Source organism: Pezoporus flaviventris, unplaced genomic scaffold, assembly GCF_033815535.1.
Source record: "Pezoporus flaviventris isolate CSIRO_AGI_PZ_B2104156 unplaced genomic scaffold, CSIRO_AGI_Pfla_v1 ptg000097l, whole genome shotgun sequence".
Classification (NCBI taxonomy): domain Eukaryota; kingdom Metazoa; phylum Chordata; class Aves; order Psittaciformes; family Psittacidae; genus Pezoporus; species Pezoporus flaviventris.
The window spans coordinates 3,124,268-3,137,957 of NW_026892645.1; the positions used below are offsets into that span (position 1 = coordinate 3,124,268).

At 45.7% G+C, this 13,690-nt stretch overlaps 1 protein-coding gene across 2 annotated transcripts in view; it reads left to right on the plus strand.

The window, feature by feature from the left end:
- The first annotated feature begins 4,211 nt into the window (after positions 1-4,211).
- The window catches only part of NEK6 (NIMA related kinase 6), a 62,533-nt gene continuing 53,054 nt past the window's right edge, over positions 4,212-13,690 (plus strand). The window contains exon 1 of one of the 2 annotated variants that reach the window (XM_061476752.1): positions 4,212-4,339. The gene's annotated coding sequence lies outside the window, so the exon portion shown is untranslated. Of the gene's footprint in view, positions 4,340-5,095; positions 5,311-13,690 lie in introns of those variants that run through there. The other variant, XM_061476751.1, reaches the window with a different exon arrangement.

Here is a 13,690-nt window from a genome sequence, read left to right on the forward strand (position 1 = left end):
GAGCTGAGCTATCAGGGACCAGGGAGTTATGAGCGGGCAGAGGGTGGTGCAGAGTCTGCAGAGACACCAAAAGGGATCAGCAGTGGGGAAGTTACATGAACAGAGCTGCAGAAGGGAAAATGCATGAGTCAATATTCATCCATATATTCATGATCTGTAGGGTTGAGTGCTGTGATGCTCATTATCTAGGCATGACCTTAAAAACTGCAGTTGATTAAGAACATGGCAGCCCATCTGCTTGGCAACACAGGCTGATGGGGGCCTCACCCCAGGCCTCTGCTCCCTGCACTACCTCTCTGTTCTTTGTTTGAATACAAATTCAAGGACACAGGCTTCATCTCCAAATCCTTTGCTAGGGGCTGAGAGAAGGTATCCACAACTCCTCACTCTCAAGAGCAGCGAGTGAAATCTGTGTGTGCAGGACACACAGCTTACCCTGTGTCCCATCTCCAGCTCTATACAGCAAATTTCCTCCTCCTCCCTCTCTCCCCAAAACAAGCAGAGATCACAAGCCTGTATGCCTGAAAATCTCTATCTTCCACTTGTCCTCTCACAAAGGCTACAGAAACAGCCATCCCATAGTCCCTGCTTGGCAACGTGGAACTCATGCCATGAGTGTTCTTTACAGTTGAGGTGGAGGTACCACTGCAACAGGTACGGTCCTACAGCCAGCCTGGATGTCACAGGGAGTGTGCTACAGCCAACACTGAGGTGTTTCTGCCCCTTAGCTATGCAGCATGGCTCTGCTGGGTTGAACCCCCCCTCCCCAGCTCTCCTCTCCACACAGGAGAATGAGCAAATTCCTGAATGAAAACTGTGAGGAGGGGACAGGGGGCCTCTTCTCTTTTCTGCACTGTCCCGCCCTGTTTTCAACTGACCAAAGAAATGAATGAGAACTGTCCACTGCCACCTAATCATGTGAAACACAGTCACCAGGAAAGAGGAAGCAATGTTAAATTTTCTGTCTATGTGAAAAATCCTCCCTTCCTCCAGACGCCTTCCTGAGCCTGCTTTCTAGCATCCCTTCTTCTTTAAAAGAAAACATGTCTTTCTTCTAAGCAATTAAACTCTATAAAAAAGGGACATTTTCTCCATTATACTTTCCCATCTCCCCTTTCCTGGATGGCAATCACACACTCCAGAGCTCACGCTGAGAAGGATATTCTGCCACTGGTCACATCTGGTTCCCGGATGAGATCCACAGGCGGCTGAGCTGGAGCGGTTGCTGGGTCACGTGGTGGCTCTAGGTTGCCTTATCTTCCTGAAGACCAGTGCCTTTTAATCTCCTTTGATTCCATTTCTCTCTTTTTGTAGCACTCTTATCAGTTTGAAACTCAACTGCTGCACAAATGCTCATGAGATCAATCTACAGATCTTAAATATGGTAAAACGAGGTGTTTCTCTGAGCAATCTGTTGGAGAGATTTTGTACTGACTTTTAGACTAGTTCCACACTGGTATGCATTCCTTTAGCATTAATGCTTCCTCTGGGACTCGAACCTTACAGAAATATGAGAACCGAGCGTGCAGGCTGCAGATGCACTGTGCAAGTCAGCCTGTGTGCAGTGTGTGTGTGAAGACATGCCACAGCTCTGGCTGAGGAAAGAGAAATTCACAGCCTATCTCCTCCAGCTACTGCTGGAAAAATGACTTTCTTTAAGCTCTGTAATTTTCATTTGAGGAAGAAGGATGGGGTTGGGATTTTTTTGTCTTTTTTTTCTCTAAAAATAACTTCCAGCAGAGCCTCCTCAGTGTGTGCTATTAAGAATGGAAAATAAGAAATAAGTCAATGGGCATATATTAAGTTCATAAGGCCAGGAGTTTATCAATAATGGGCTGAGGATGAAGGATACAGTGACAGTTGCATTTTAGCACTCAGAATAAAGTAAATCAATCACATTGACTGTATGTTGATTTAAAATCCTCAAAGATTTGGGCTAAGATCATTCTAGTTTTCCTAGAACAGATTTGTTACTTGGAATCTTCATGTCAGTAATACAGAAATGTTCCTGTTTCATTTTCCCAGCCTCCACTGATACCGTGTGCTCCTTGCTGTGCTTGATTCTGTTTGAACAATTAAAATAAAGAGGCCTCACTAGCCACGGGTCAGTGCTAAAACATTTGGGCTGTAAATAATGAGACGGTGGTGGCTGCTCTACAGCCATTGAGTACTGGCTGTAAAAACTTGAGAGACATAAAAGACTACTTCCTCATTTTTTAGGTTAAAATTTAAGTTATTTAAAACACTTTTATTTCTGTAGTTCTCCATTCCTTACAGGCTTACTTAGGCTAACTACAAAGAGGTCCTTTTGATAGTTGTATCTGTGGGATTTTAAATACTACAGATCAAAATGTACCTTAAGTCATCCTTGAATAGTATACAATAATTAAACTGATTAAATTCAAATGGTAGGTGAGAGCTGTGAATGGTGCAACCTTCAGTTGGATGGTTGTGTATAAAAAACCCTTCTTGCACCTCATGAGACTGAACTTGGAGACATAAAGCCCAATCGTGTTGCCCCTGGGCTGAGCCCTTGCTCGAAGGGAGGTGTTGGGGTGCAGGGGGTGATGAGAGTCTGGTGCTGAACCAGGCCACAGAGCCATTTGTGTTTGTTCTGACAGGGATCGAAACAAGGGAGAAGCAAACATCTTCTGAAAGTTCTCATGTTGGGGGGTGTTTAAAAGAGAATTTCACACAGAACCACAGCACAGACTATGAAAGAAAGACTATTTCTGTCAAGACTTACTTGAGGAAATGTAGTTTTCTTTCCTAACTGGATTGCTATTGATAATCTGCAGTAATTCTGTCTGGTCTGTCTAATTTAGCAACAAAACATGGATCTTGAAGCTGTGCACAAGAATGAGGCAGATTTTTAAAAACAGCTTTTCTGAATAGAAAGACGGTAACTTATGGCAGCAAAACAAAAGATCTTTTTTTCTGTGCTGTTGTTTTGATGTAAAACACGCAAGTTCTTACACTCTCTTTTTAAGGGAAAGAAATGCATTTTTGTAAATGGTACATCAACAGACCTTGAAAAAATTGAGTGGAGAAAAAACCCGGAATTCATTTTGTTTCTCTAAGCACTTTCCCATGTTTCAGATTTTGTACTGATAGATTGATGATATGATTTGCTTTAAAACCAGGTGGCCTCTTAGTTTCCATCTGTTGTGTCTATTGCTCTGTCTCTAGTGAGAAGCACTGCATAGCTGTGCAGGCATCTGTACCCCTGAGAGAAAACTCTTTACGCTATCAGAAATGCTCAGGGAGGGAGAATCTGCTTTTACAGTATCTTAAATATGAGACTTATCAGAGACTCGAGCCCCTGGAAGGACTCATGCAAAACAAATGCACTGGATTTATATTAGCTTCGTGCAAACAGCTTTACAACAAAACCAAAACCTAGTAACATTTCACAGAAACGTAATCACAAACTGATTTGGGCTGGAAGGGACCTTAAAGCTCATCCAGTTCCAAACCCCTGCTGTGGGCAGGGTCACCTTTCACTAGAGCAGATTGCTTCAAGCCCCCATCTCCCCAAACTGCCTGAATCTCCTGCAAATGTTTGCTGCCATTTCTTGTCTCTGGATGTGGCACTGCTTTAGAGAGAATGTCTTCCTCAAAGCAGCAGTTTCAATGGGTAAACACCACCATCTGAGCAAGGAGCTGCCAGCCATGATTTTTCAGGTTCTGCAGAAAAGCGACTGACTTGGGAGCTTAAACTGTGTGAGTGGAGTCTTATGGAAGAAATGACTTATTTGAACCAACATGTCTTCGGTAGCATGTTCCCTGCAGTGCTGGTGTAGGTGTAGATGATGCAGTGACAGAGAGAGGAGACACAGCAGCTGAGTGTTACGCTGCACATGGCTGCATTGCCCTGGAAGTTGTGCATTATACATCCCTGGTTGCGCAGGATGCAGAACGGGACCTTCCCCCACAGCTCCCAGGGAATGCACTCCTGTTGGGAAGGTGTCACAGGGTCCAACTGTTATCGAGACAGCCAAGCACAGCAACAGGACACTGGGAGGAATTTGGGAAACAGGAGAAGGCCAAGGCATGGGACAAACAAGATGGAACTGGCAGTCATGGCCAAAAAGCAGGGCTCCCCGGCTGTGAAGCTTTACACCTGGGGAGCCCCATGGTGCTAATCTTAACACCAGGCACCTGGTGTCAGGAATAACATCAGGTGCTCAGTGTTAGTTCTAATGAACCTCGAATCGAACAAGCAGGTCCCTCACATCTGCCCTTCCCACCCCAGCTGAGGAGGCAGCTCATCAGCTCTATACTGCCTGCCCGTAGCAGTTCACCTCATCTTGCTCAGAGACTGGTTCTTCCTTACAGAGTAAGTGCTATTTTTACCTGGTTCAGGGCTGAGTAGAAGTGGAGTTATGTTGGCATGGCTTGTTCCATTTGCTGAGGTGCACTGAGTCCTGCTGGCATTAGCACTTTCAGCTATGGCAGCACTGGGAGTTTCCCAGTCACACCAGCAAACACCTTCAGATGGCGCCGGGCCTTGGTGTACGGAAGCTGACGAAGTTCGAGCACTCACGCCCGCCTTTTGCCCACTTTAGACCATTAGTGAGACTTCCTATTTTCTTTTTTATTTATTGTGAGGTTTGCTTTTAGTTTTTTTTATAAATTGTAAGAAATCCGGTTGAATTCCAAGTTAAAGTTCAACTTAACCATACTAACATTGGTTCTGATCTGCAAAATGCACTAATTTGGGGATTAAGGCTTTTCTGTCGGGAACGCTGCGTATGGTCCCGCTGAGACCTTCATCCCTGTAACCCCAGGAGGTGTTTCACTGCGGGCACACGGCCGCGTAGCGCCTCGGCTATTCGGTGGGTGGATATACGTCCCCCCCTCACCGCCCTCCTGCGCTGGCACAGCGGGAGCGAAGCGGAGGCGGCGGCGCCCGCTTCCCCCCGCGCGAGCGGGAGTTGCTCAATCCGGGCCCGCCCGGGAAACCCCAGGGGCGGGCGCTCCGAACGCGGGGACTCCGCCGTGTCGCGGCGGGACGGGCGGCGCGGCCGCTTGCTCGGGGCTCCGCACGGCACCGCCTCCCGTTTGCGCGCTCCCGGCACGCCCGGCCTGCGTGGCAGCCGGCGGGGCGCGCACTCGGGCGGCGGCGCGTGCGCTTGGGGCGGCGAGCGCGCGCGGCGAAGTTGCGTGTGGGACGCGGCGCCGCTCGCTCTGTCGCTGCGGGGCTGTGTGGGGGCCGCGGCCGCCTGAACTCCCCCCCCCCCCGCCTCCGCCCCGCTCCTCCTTTCGCGGCCGGTCACCGGCGCTTCTCCGCCGCTTCGCCGGCTGCAGGTGAGCACCGCAGGGCCCCGCGGCCGCCGAGGGCCGTGCTGTGCCGGGGGTGTAACCGCCGCGGGCCGCTTCGCCGCGCGGCCCCTCGGGCGGTGCGGCCGCGCCTCCGTCGGCTTCCTCCGCTCCGCGCTGAGGGCGCAGAGGAGGGTGCGGGATGCCGGGGCCGTGGAGGCCCGCGCGGGGTCTGGGCCGTGGGGCCTCGTGGCCTGCCTTCCGCCTCACCGGGGCTGCCGCGGCAGCGAGGCCGACACGTGCCCGGGCGGGAGGGGAACGAACGGGGATGGAGGGCTCGGGTCCTGCGGGAGGTGGCGTCCGGCGGCGCTGCGATGCGAGCGGAGTTAGAACTGTTGTAAAAGCAGGAATGTTTGAGCGGTTCGGTGTCACTGCAGAGCTCTGTAGAGGGGTTTTGGTATTTTAACACTAAAAGCAGCAGCGTACCTCGCACACGTACCCTGTGGAGGGGTCCCCCCGGAGGCTCACTGCCCGCTGGGGAGCCCGGTGTGTGCTGTTGAGTCCGTCTGCCTCCTCTCCGGGGGAACCGGGTACTCCTGGGGCTGGCAGAGAGTGCCCCGAGGGCTCCGGGAGCCCCCGGCACCCTCCCGAGCCGCTTCCCCCAGCGGCCTCCTGAGCCGGCAGCTCCGGGCCTGTCCCGTTCTCTCTGCAAGGGGAACGGACCTGTCTGGTGTTGCTCCCTCAAACGACAGGAACCTGGAGAAAACCGGCGCTTCAGGGATTAACCACGTTGCTTTGGAGAGAGCACATGTTAGAGCTGAGCTAAGAAATACCTTCTTTTTTATTTTTTTTCTTTCTTTTTTCCCCCAACATGTTATTTCCTCCGAAGTGTGATTTATGCCTGTTTAGAGCAATGGTAGATTTCTGAGCTCCATCTGTTTGTCTGTCTGTTCGCACACGCAGGGTATTTCTGCCAACGGTGATTGCCGATGGCATTATTGCAGTGTAAGTAGTTTGATAGGAAATATTGTAGCAATTAGAAGTCCAGTGATGCAAGTTCCTGATGCGTTATGAGTGTCTCGCTGTCATTTCTGTGTCTCCTTTAAAAGTTCATTTTTGTGAATCATTGTAAGCAACCGTTGCACTTCTGCAGCATTTCTGTAGTTTTTGCATCTTGAGACATCTCTTGACACTGAGTCAAACTCTTTCCACTGTTAATCTTTCCCTGTCGACAGTCTTTGTGACGGTAATCTTTTAAGCAACGATGGGGAGGGAGGGAAGGAACCTCTTTTCAGTAAGAATGTTGCTGCCCCTGTTTCCTATGGCTCTGCTAAAAAAATGGGGCTGGGAGGAATTTCTCTTATGATGGAAAAAGAGTATCTTCTGTGGGAAGTGAGATTTCTAGATGGAGTGCGAGTGACTGCTATCGCCCCAAAGGAATTGCACAAGAGAACCAACCTTTTGGTTTCTTAACACCTGTGACCTATAAAACACTTCTTGTTTGGTTTTCCCGCCTTCCTCTGGAATTCTGTTTCTTGATGAGTACATATTTTATGGGACAGGACGGACATGTAATTGGAACATGAGTTTTAATACACCATTTCAAATTCCTCAGTATTCATTTTAGGGAGAAAAGCTGGGGAAGATGAATTACTTGGGCCCCAAAGCTACACAGGGAAACAGATATTTTTTTTTGGTAGCACGTTGTAGCATTCCATGATCCTGCCCGAGAAGTTTCACATCAGTATAGAACACTTAAATGTACATAGAAAAATATTGAGCCTATACTGGCTTTTCTTATACCTCATAGGAATCAAGGCTGTGCTGAGGAAAATAGTGGAAGATGCTGAGGTTTCTCTTTCAGCATGCTTTTTGGATTTACGCACTCCTACCTGTTGAGTACTGAGCAAGTGATCAGTGGCTGTTTACTCTGAGTAAAAGGAGTCATTTTCTTCTGTGGTAATAAGAGCCAGAAATACCTGCGTGGGTTTTGATCCTGCTCTACCTCTGCTTTATTAGCTATGAAATGGGGAATAGTTACCAGCAAGTGTCCACCTCCTGCACACCTTCTGGATGCGTAGAAGGCTAATTAATGGGTGTCTGTTCTTTACGTGGTGCCAGATAGATTTAACCTCAAGGCTATGACAAATGTATACACAACAGTGTGCAGTACAGGCTAGACCGTGTGAACTGGAGGAGCCAGTAAGTGGGGCAGTGGGGGGAAATCAAATGTGCTCATTCTGAAATTAAAGCAAGAAAATGGACAGTGTGTTCTGGAGGAGCAGAAGAAGTACCGAGGGAAGATTTAAAAAGTGAGATGATGAAAGTAGGAGTCAGTGTGACCTCTGGGGTTTGACTTTTGCTCTTTCCTAAATGAAGCCTGGTTGGGATATAGTCCTTACAGGAAGTGAGTTTAATAGCTCAACTTGTGGTTTGGGTTTTTTCATTCTAATATGCTTTTCTCAGATCTTCTTGTTATAGAAGAGGGTGTTTATGGTGATCTCCAGCAAATGAGAAGAATAAGCATACAGAACCTCTTTTTAGAAGTTGAGATCATCTTTACCATTAAGCGAGCACGTTTTTAATTGCAACCTTCTGAGTCATACTACAGTTCAGCACTCACCTAGATGCATAGTGGCCACAATGCTCTGTGTGGGTAGAGAGTTGTGATTAAGGAAGCCATGAAAAGCCATTCTACCTGTGACACACACTTCTGCATTTGTCCTGTAAACTCACTTAACCAGTTTGGTTTCTCTTCCTTGGGAATGATGGTGACTAATTCACTGTACATCTGAGTGCTTGTCTGGGTTGTTTGTAGGAAGTTATATTTGTCTTTGCGTACAGTATAAATGCAAGATGCAAGAAAAACATTCTTGCAGTATTGAAAGCAAACGAAGTTTTCATGTAGCTGAAATGCCTAATTCACAATTGTCTTGATACAAATGTTGTCACTGAAGACCCTGAAAATGCGACTTTGATGAGAAAATGGTGACCCACTCTGCTGGTTTGGCAGCAGAGGAGGCTCGTGTGTTTGTGACACATGGACTGGACAGAATGGCCTTTGCTAAATAAAATCCTGTTGAAGTTAAAGGTTGTCCGAAATGGACAGAGTTAACACTGTCCAGTTAAAGGCAAGGGGCCTTGAAAATCCTTTCTTCTATCCTGAGTCCTGTTAAATGCTATTATACTCACCCTTCCCTTTGAAAAGCTTTTAGTACAAGCACATGCAAGTGCTCAGCAAGCTCTTTGTGCTTCTTCTAAGCTCTTTTCTAAGTGCCTTAGAAGATAAGTATGGTTCATCTGAAAGCCGAGGACAACAGAATAGGGAAGATTTGGCATGTCTCAGCATCATGCACAGTCCCTGCATCGCTGAGCTACCATCAGCTTGGTACAACCAACCCTTGTGTTCTCTGTTCTGCTGTGCCAGGGGTTGCATTTGGGATATTGGTGTAAAACTGAGGAAGTAAAAAAAGGAGGGGAGAAAACCCAACCCAAACCAAAGTTGTATTAAATAAGAGGATTGAACCACTTTACTCTTTGTGGCAGCTGAAAGGGCAAGTTGTGTTTTCCCTGACTGTGTCTTCACCCAAAGGGGAACTGAGCCACGGAGGGATGGAAGGACCATTGCAGTGGAGGGGCTAGGATGTGCACTGGGGAAGGCAGGCTGGACCCTTCTGGCCTCATGCTTTAAATGGAGCAAGGATCTGTTGGCTGCAGAGCACGTCGGATGTGATGTAATAGGTCTTTTCACTTCTGAATTCCATGTTTCACTGTAGAACTGCGTCTCTAAGATTAGAAGGAGGCGGAAAAAAAAATATCTAGGAGATAGAATGTGTGTTCAAACTGAGAGGTGATGTTGCCCCTGGCAGTGTTCTTCCTTTCTGAAGAAAAAAACAGAAGCCAAAAAATTTGCATGCAAAATCTAGATTGAAGACTGACGTTAAAATAATAGCAGCTTTTTTTTTTTTCCCCCAGCAAGTTGAAGTTGCTGCACTGTGTGTAAATATCACAGAAAATTAAATGGTATAAAACACTTCTTTAAACATTTCTCTCAGGTTTGGGGGATGTGGAGATCCCTGCGTCTGCTTTTAAGGCCAGTTGGAAGCTGCTGTCTGAAGTCGGCTGCAGTGTAGGACAGGGAGAAGAGAGGTTCTGTGTAATTGTGTGATGAAGTGGGTAGTTCTAGAGCTTGTGAGCTAGGTTTTGTTTAAAACTAGCAAGCCACAGGGAGCTATTTTTAATAGTAGTTTGAATGCAGAAGTCTGTAAAGCTGTCAAATCCCTTTATGGGTAGATGGGTCTTCTATCTTGGCTTTTTTTTATATGCATATTGGATTGGATCGAGATTACTGCGTGTTCTAACCTGTGCTAAGTATTTAAACATCTGGACTTGCTGTAAGTGCCGTTGTTGCTCCTGTGTGAGGGGTGTTTTGGATTGTTTTTTATCATTTAAAAGTATTTTGGGAGAAAATATTTTTCTTCCATTCTACCAGTGAATTTGGCTTCCTGTGATCAGTCAGATGATCGAGTTTATCCATGGCATGGTGAAATAAATTGCAAATAATTTTATGGTATCAGTATGATTAAAGGAATTACATTTCTAAAGTGTTTACTTCAGCTTGGTGCTACTTTAAGTGTCTGCTATCATAGATTCCAGGCAGTGAACAGCTGTCTGTCGCAGATGGGAGAGGAAAAAATCTTCCCCTTAGCCTCTTACTTCTAAAAGGTTTCCATATAAAACCAGTAGTAATGTAATACAACCTTTTAGTCAAATTTGAGTTTCCTGTTACATGTTTAAGTGAACTGACAGCAGACTCTATTTGAAACCAAATAGTGTAAGTGAATGAGACTCTAGGAATATTGTTCTTGAAAGTTCACAAATGTTCATTTAGCAGCCAGAATGCATTGTTTATTAAGTATCAGGAAAACAAAACCAATAACTTCCCCCCCCTGCTCCCCCAACAACTGTCCCCCCTTGCAGGTAGTTTATGAGTTAATTCTTTTGTCTGCTGTTCCAGTGAAGTGGTATTGTCTGTCCTGTTCTTGTACTGTGTTTTACACAACAAACTCAGGTAGACTAGAAACTGTTAAGGAAGCATGTAGCAAACCCGTATTTTCATTAAGAGCCAAGGCAATGAAGTCCAAAAAAGAGCCAATGTGAAAGGAGTTCTGATTTTTGTTAGAGTTGAGTGTTGCCTGCTGAGATCTTGAGATGCCAGAAATGCAGTTTGTGCACAGAACTACATGAATTTAGGTTTAGATTGTAAATGGATCTGCTGTTTTATTGCTCTGTGAGCTAGTACACCATGGCAGTTATAAAACCTATTAAAATAGTTTCGACATGTCTGATGACAAAATGCAAGAGATGGTAAGATTGTTCTTTTGAAATTAAAAAGTTGCTGCTGCTGGCATAGTGCTTTTCCCCTTATGGTTGTTTTCTTGATACCTTTATTTCCCCCTTGCCCCCCTCCTCTTTTTTTAACAGATATATTACAATCCTGAGGCATTTCTTAAAGATATTGTGTTTATTTGGTTTGAGTAACTCGGATCTCCAGTTGTGGACTCCAACCTTTATATGCATTTCACATGATGAATCAAAGTAGGTGCCAGACCATGCCCTGCCTTGGGATAGACCTTGGGCACCAGCCCTGGCAGATCAGTACATTCGTTTTTGATGAAGGCAGTTTATTCTGTCACTTTATCCAAGTACTGACTGGGTTTGGTTGTAATTTCAAGAAGTTCTCGTTCTGAAGGTCTTCTGGTTTCTCTGTCAGGAGCTGGCAGGTGCAGTGGTCTGCGCTTATTTTGGTTCACCGTGTCTTTAAAAGGTGACTGCACCTCTGAACTGATTTATCTCAATATAATGTATAATATGCTTTTTTTTTTAATTCAGTGGATGGGTTGTTTGTATGACATCAGTTGGAAGTTGTCTGGAAATGCTCTTTTTCCAAGCATGTAGGTGCTGCTGAGGCTGTTCCAGAGACCCCTTTTGGAAACAGGACTTCTGGTGAGGGGAAGGACATGGCTCCAATCTTGTGCTGCTTGTGGCAGAACGATGTGTGGGAGTGCTCATTTCAGGCAGTGCTAGTTCAGTGAGCTTAAGACTCTAATAAACCAGCCTAAGTGAGGACTCAAGGGTAATAAACCTGAGTGTGGCAATGCTAGAGATTCCCCTTTGTGGAGGGAGGGGGGTAATAATGTCTTGTGCTGTCTCAGCTGTGTACAAGATGAATGGCTGTCAACAGCCTGGCTGGTGCATCCCCAGATCCGCATTTCAGCATCGCCCAGAGACAGCTGAGGGACCTTCCTGGGGAGGTCTCAGTGTCTCATTTCAATGCGCATCCCACCTTTTGGGCCCACACCATCCTTTGGTATTTGATCTGGGTGGGATTCCCCAGTGCTGTTTATGCTGTCCATATTGGGGACACTTTTGCCATCCTCTTCCTCCATGCACTATATCCAAGTGAATCATAGTCGCCTCACCTAGTGTGTTAGTATTTCAGGGGTCAAAAACTGAACTGATAAGGGCTGTGACCCTGTGCCCAGCCCAGCCTGCTGACAGAGCAGGTGTTGCTCCACACCCTGGGGAGGATTTGCAAGTCTTTCCTTTTGCAGAGCTCAATGGCAGATCTTGTTCTCCAGTTACTTTTGTTGTTGGGTGTTTGAGAAGCCCACTTGCTGCAAGGCGGGAAGGATCCACCAGCCTGTTGAGAACTCACGATGGGCATGAAGCTGAGCTTTAAGTCCATGCTGACAGGGAAAATGGGAGCTGGATAGCTGGGATTGCTCCCTGTCAGAGCTGGTGTGCTAGGAGGTAGCACAGCTCAAGCTGTTGAGTCCATACTTGCTGCTCGATGGTGATTGCTTGAAGCAGCCACTGTTTACTGGCTCAAATGATGCAGAATAGATAATATAAGTTCCAGTATTTCTTTACTAAGAGCCAACTGTCCTCTCTTACTCAGGAGAATTACTTTATTTCTTAACCTAGTGATTTTTAAACTGTGAAATTGGAGATGAAAATCACTGCAGATGGTGCAATAATTGGGAAATGTTGACCTACAGGATAGGTTGCAACTTCACAATACAATTAATATGATTCCTTTCAGGAATTTCATTTTAAGTCTCTGTCCTGCTCTTACCTTGTGGACACTTGTCTCTGCTGGCCTGAAAAGGGGTGTGCTTTCTTGTTGGAACATTTTGTTTCTTGCATCGGAACATTCTCAAGGTCAGGTCTGTCTTGGAGTTTGTGGTGGGTTCTGGTTCTTGGGGGAGACACATGCCTTTACAGTGAGGAGACGGGGAGAAAAGCTGTGGCTATTTTAAGATTCCTTTCCTCCAAGAGTAAGGACTCAGGATAGAATAGGTATCAACAGACATGAACATAAAAATCCCCTCTTCTTTCATTCATGGAAGCTCTGCTTCATTCTTCCATGCTGTCAGTATTTCATTAGCTCTTCTGTCAGATTTGTGCAAAATGGGGAGTCTACGGAACATTTAACTGGAACAAAATAACCCCCTAAACAAGCTTGAAAAGGTTTAAAAAGGTATATGAATGTATTCCAAAGAAGCAAATAAGTCACAACTCTGTGTCTGTGCTACCCTTTAATCAGTTGGGAAACCTAAGTGGTGACTTTCAGCTGTCACTATATTAAGAACCAGTGCTGCCTTTTGTGGCAGGCTGTATATACTGAACTCAATACTATGTCGTAAATATTCTTGCTTAGTTTTCATAATCATTCTACTTAGAGTAAGCGCTTCTTGGGTGGGTATTACAAACCTGTTAATCTTTATGGTATTTATAGGGTAATTTTTAACTCTCTTGAGCTCCTTGCTTCCTTGCGGGTCAATTACTCAATTTATAACATTGTCAGTTCTAAGAACTTTACCATTCAAGGGTAAACAGTGCTAGGTATGGTTCTTTACCTGTGTTTGCGCTTAGTTCTTTGTATATTAAGATATGCAATAACTTACTCTGTGACATTTATTGGGATTTCTTTTAGTCTCCCTAGTTTGCACTTTAAAGTGACTATGATGACTTATTTTAGCTTTCATTACTAATGTGGGGAGAAGGAAAGCTTGCAGCAGTTCTCTGAAGAAAAGGCTCTTAATCAACTTGAAGCTATTTCAGTCGAAATTGGTACAAATAATGTTTAAATGTTCTCGATTGTCTAGAGGTAAAACCGATGACTAAGTCAAACACTTTGCTGTATTGTGTGCACACAGCCCTCCAAGGGAGGATTTGACCCTGTGGTAGGGAGAGGTGACTGACTTGATTTTATGTTCTCACTGTAGTTCTCTTAAGATAGAGTGAAAGCCTGCTCTGACTCTATGGGGTTTCAGTTGGCCTGTGGAAAGAGAATAAAGTCATCTCCAGCACTGGAGCTTTTGGTCTTGAAATTGCCTTTCTTGTTACTCTTTTACCACATCAC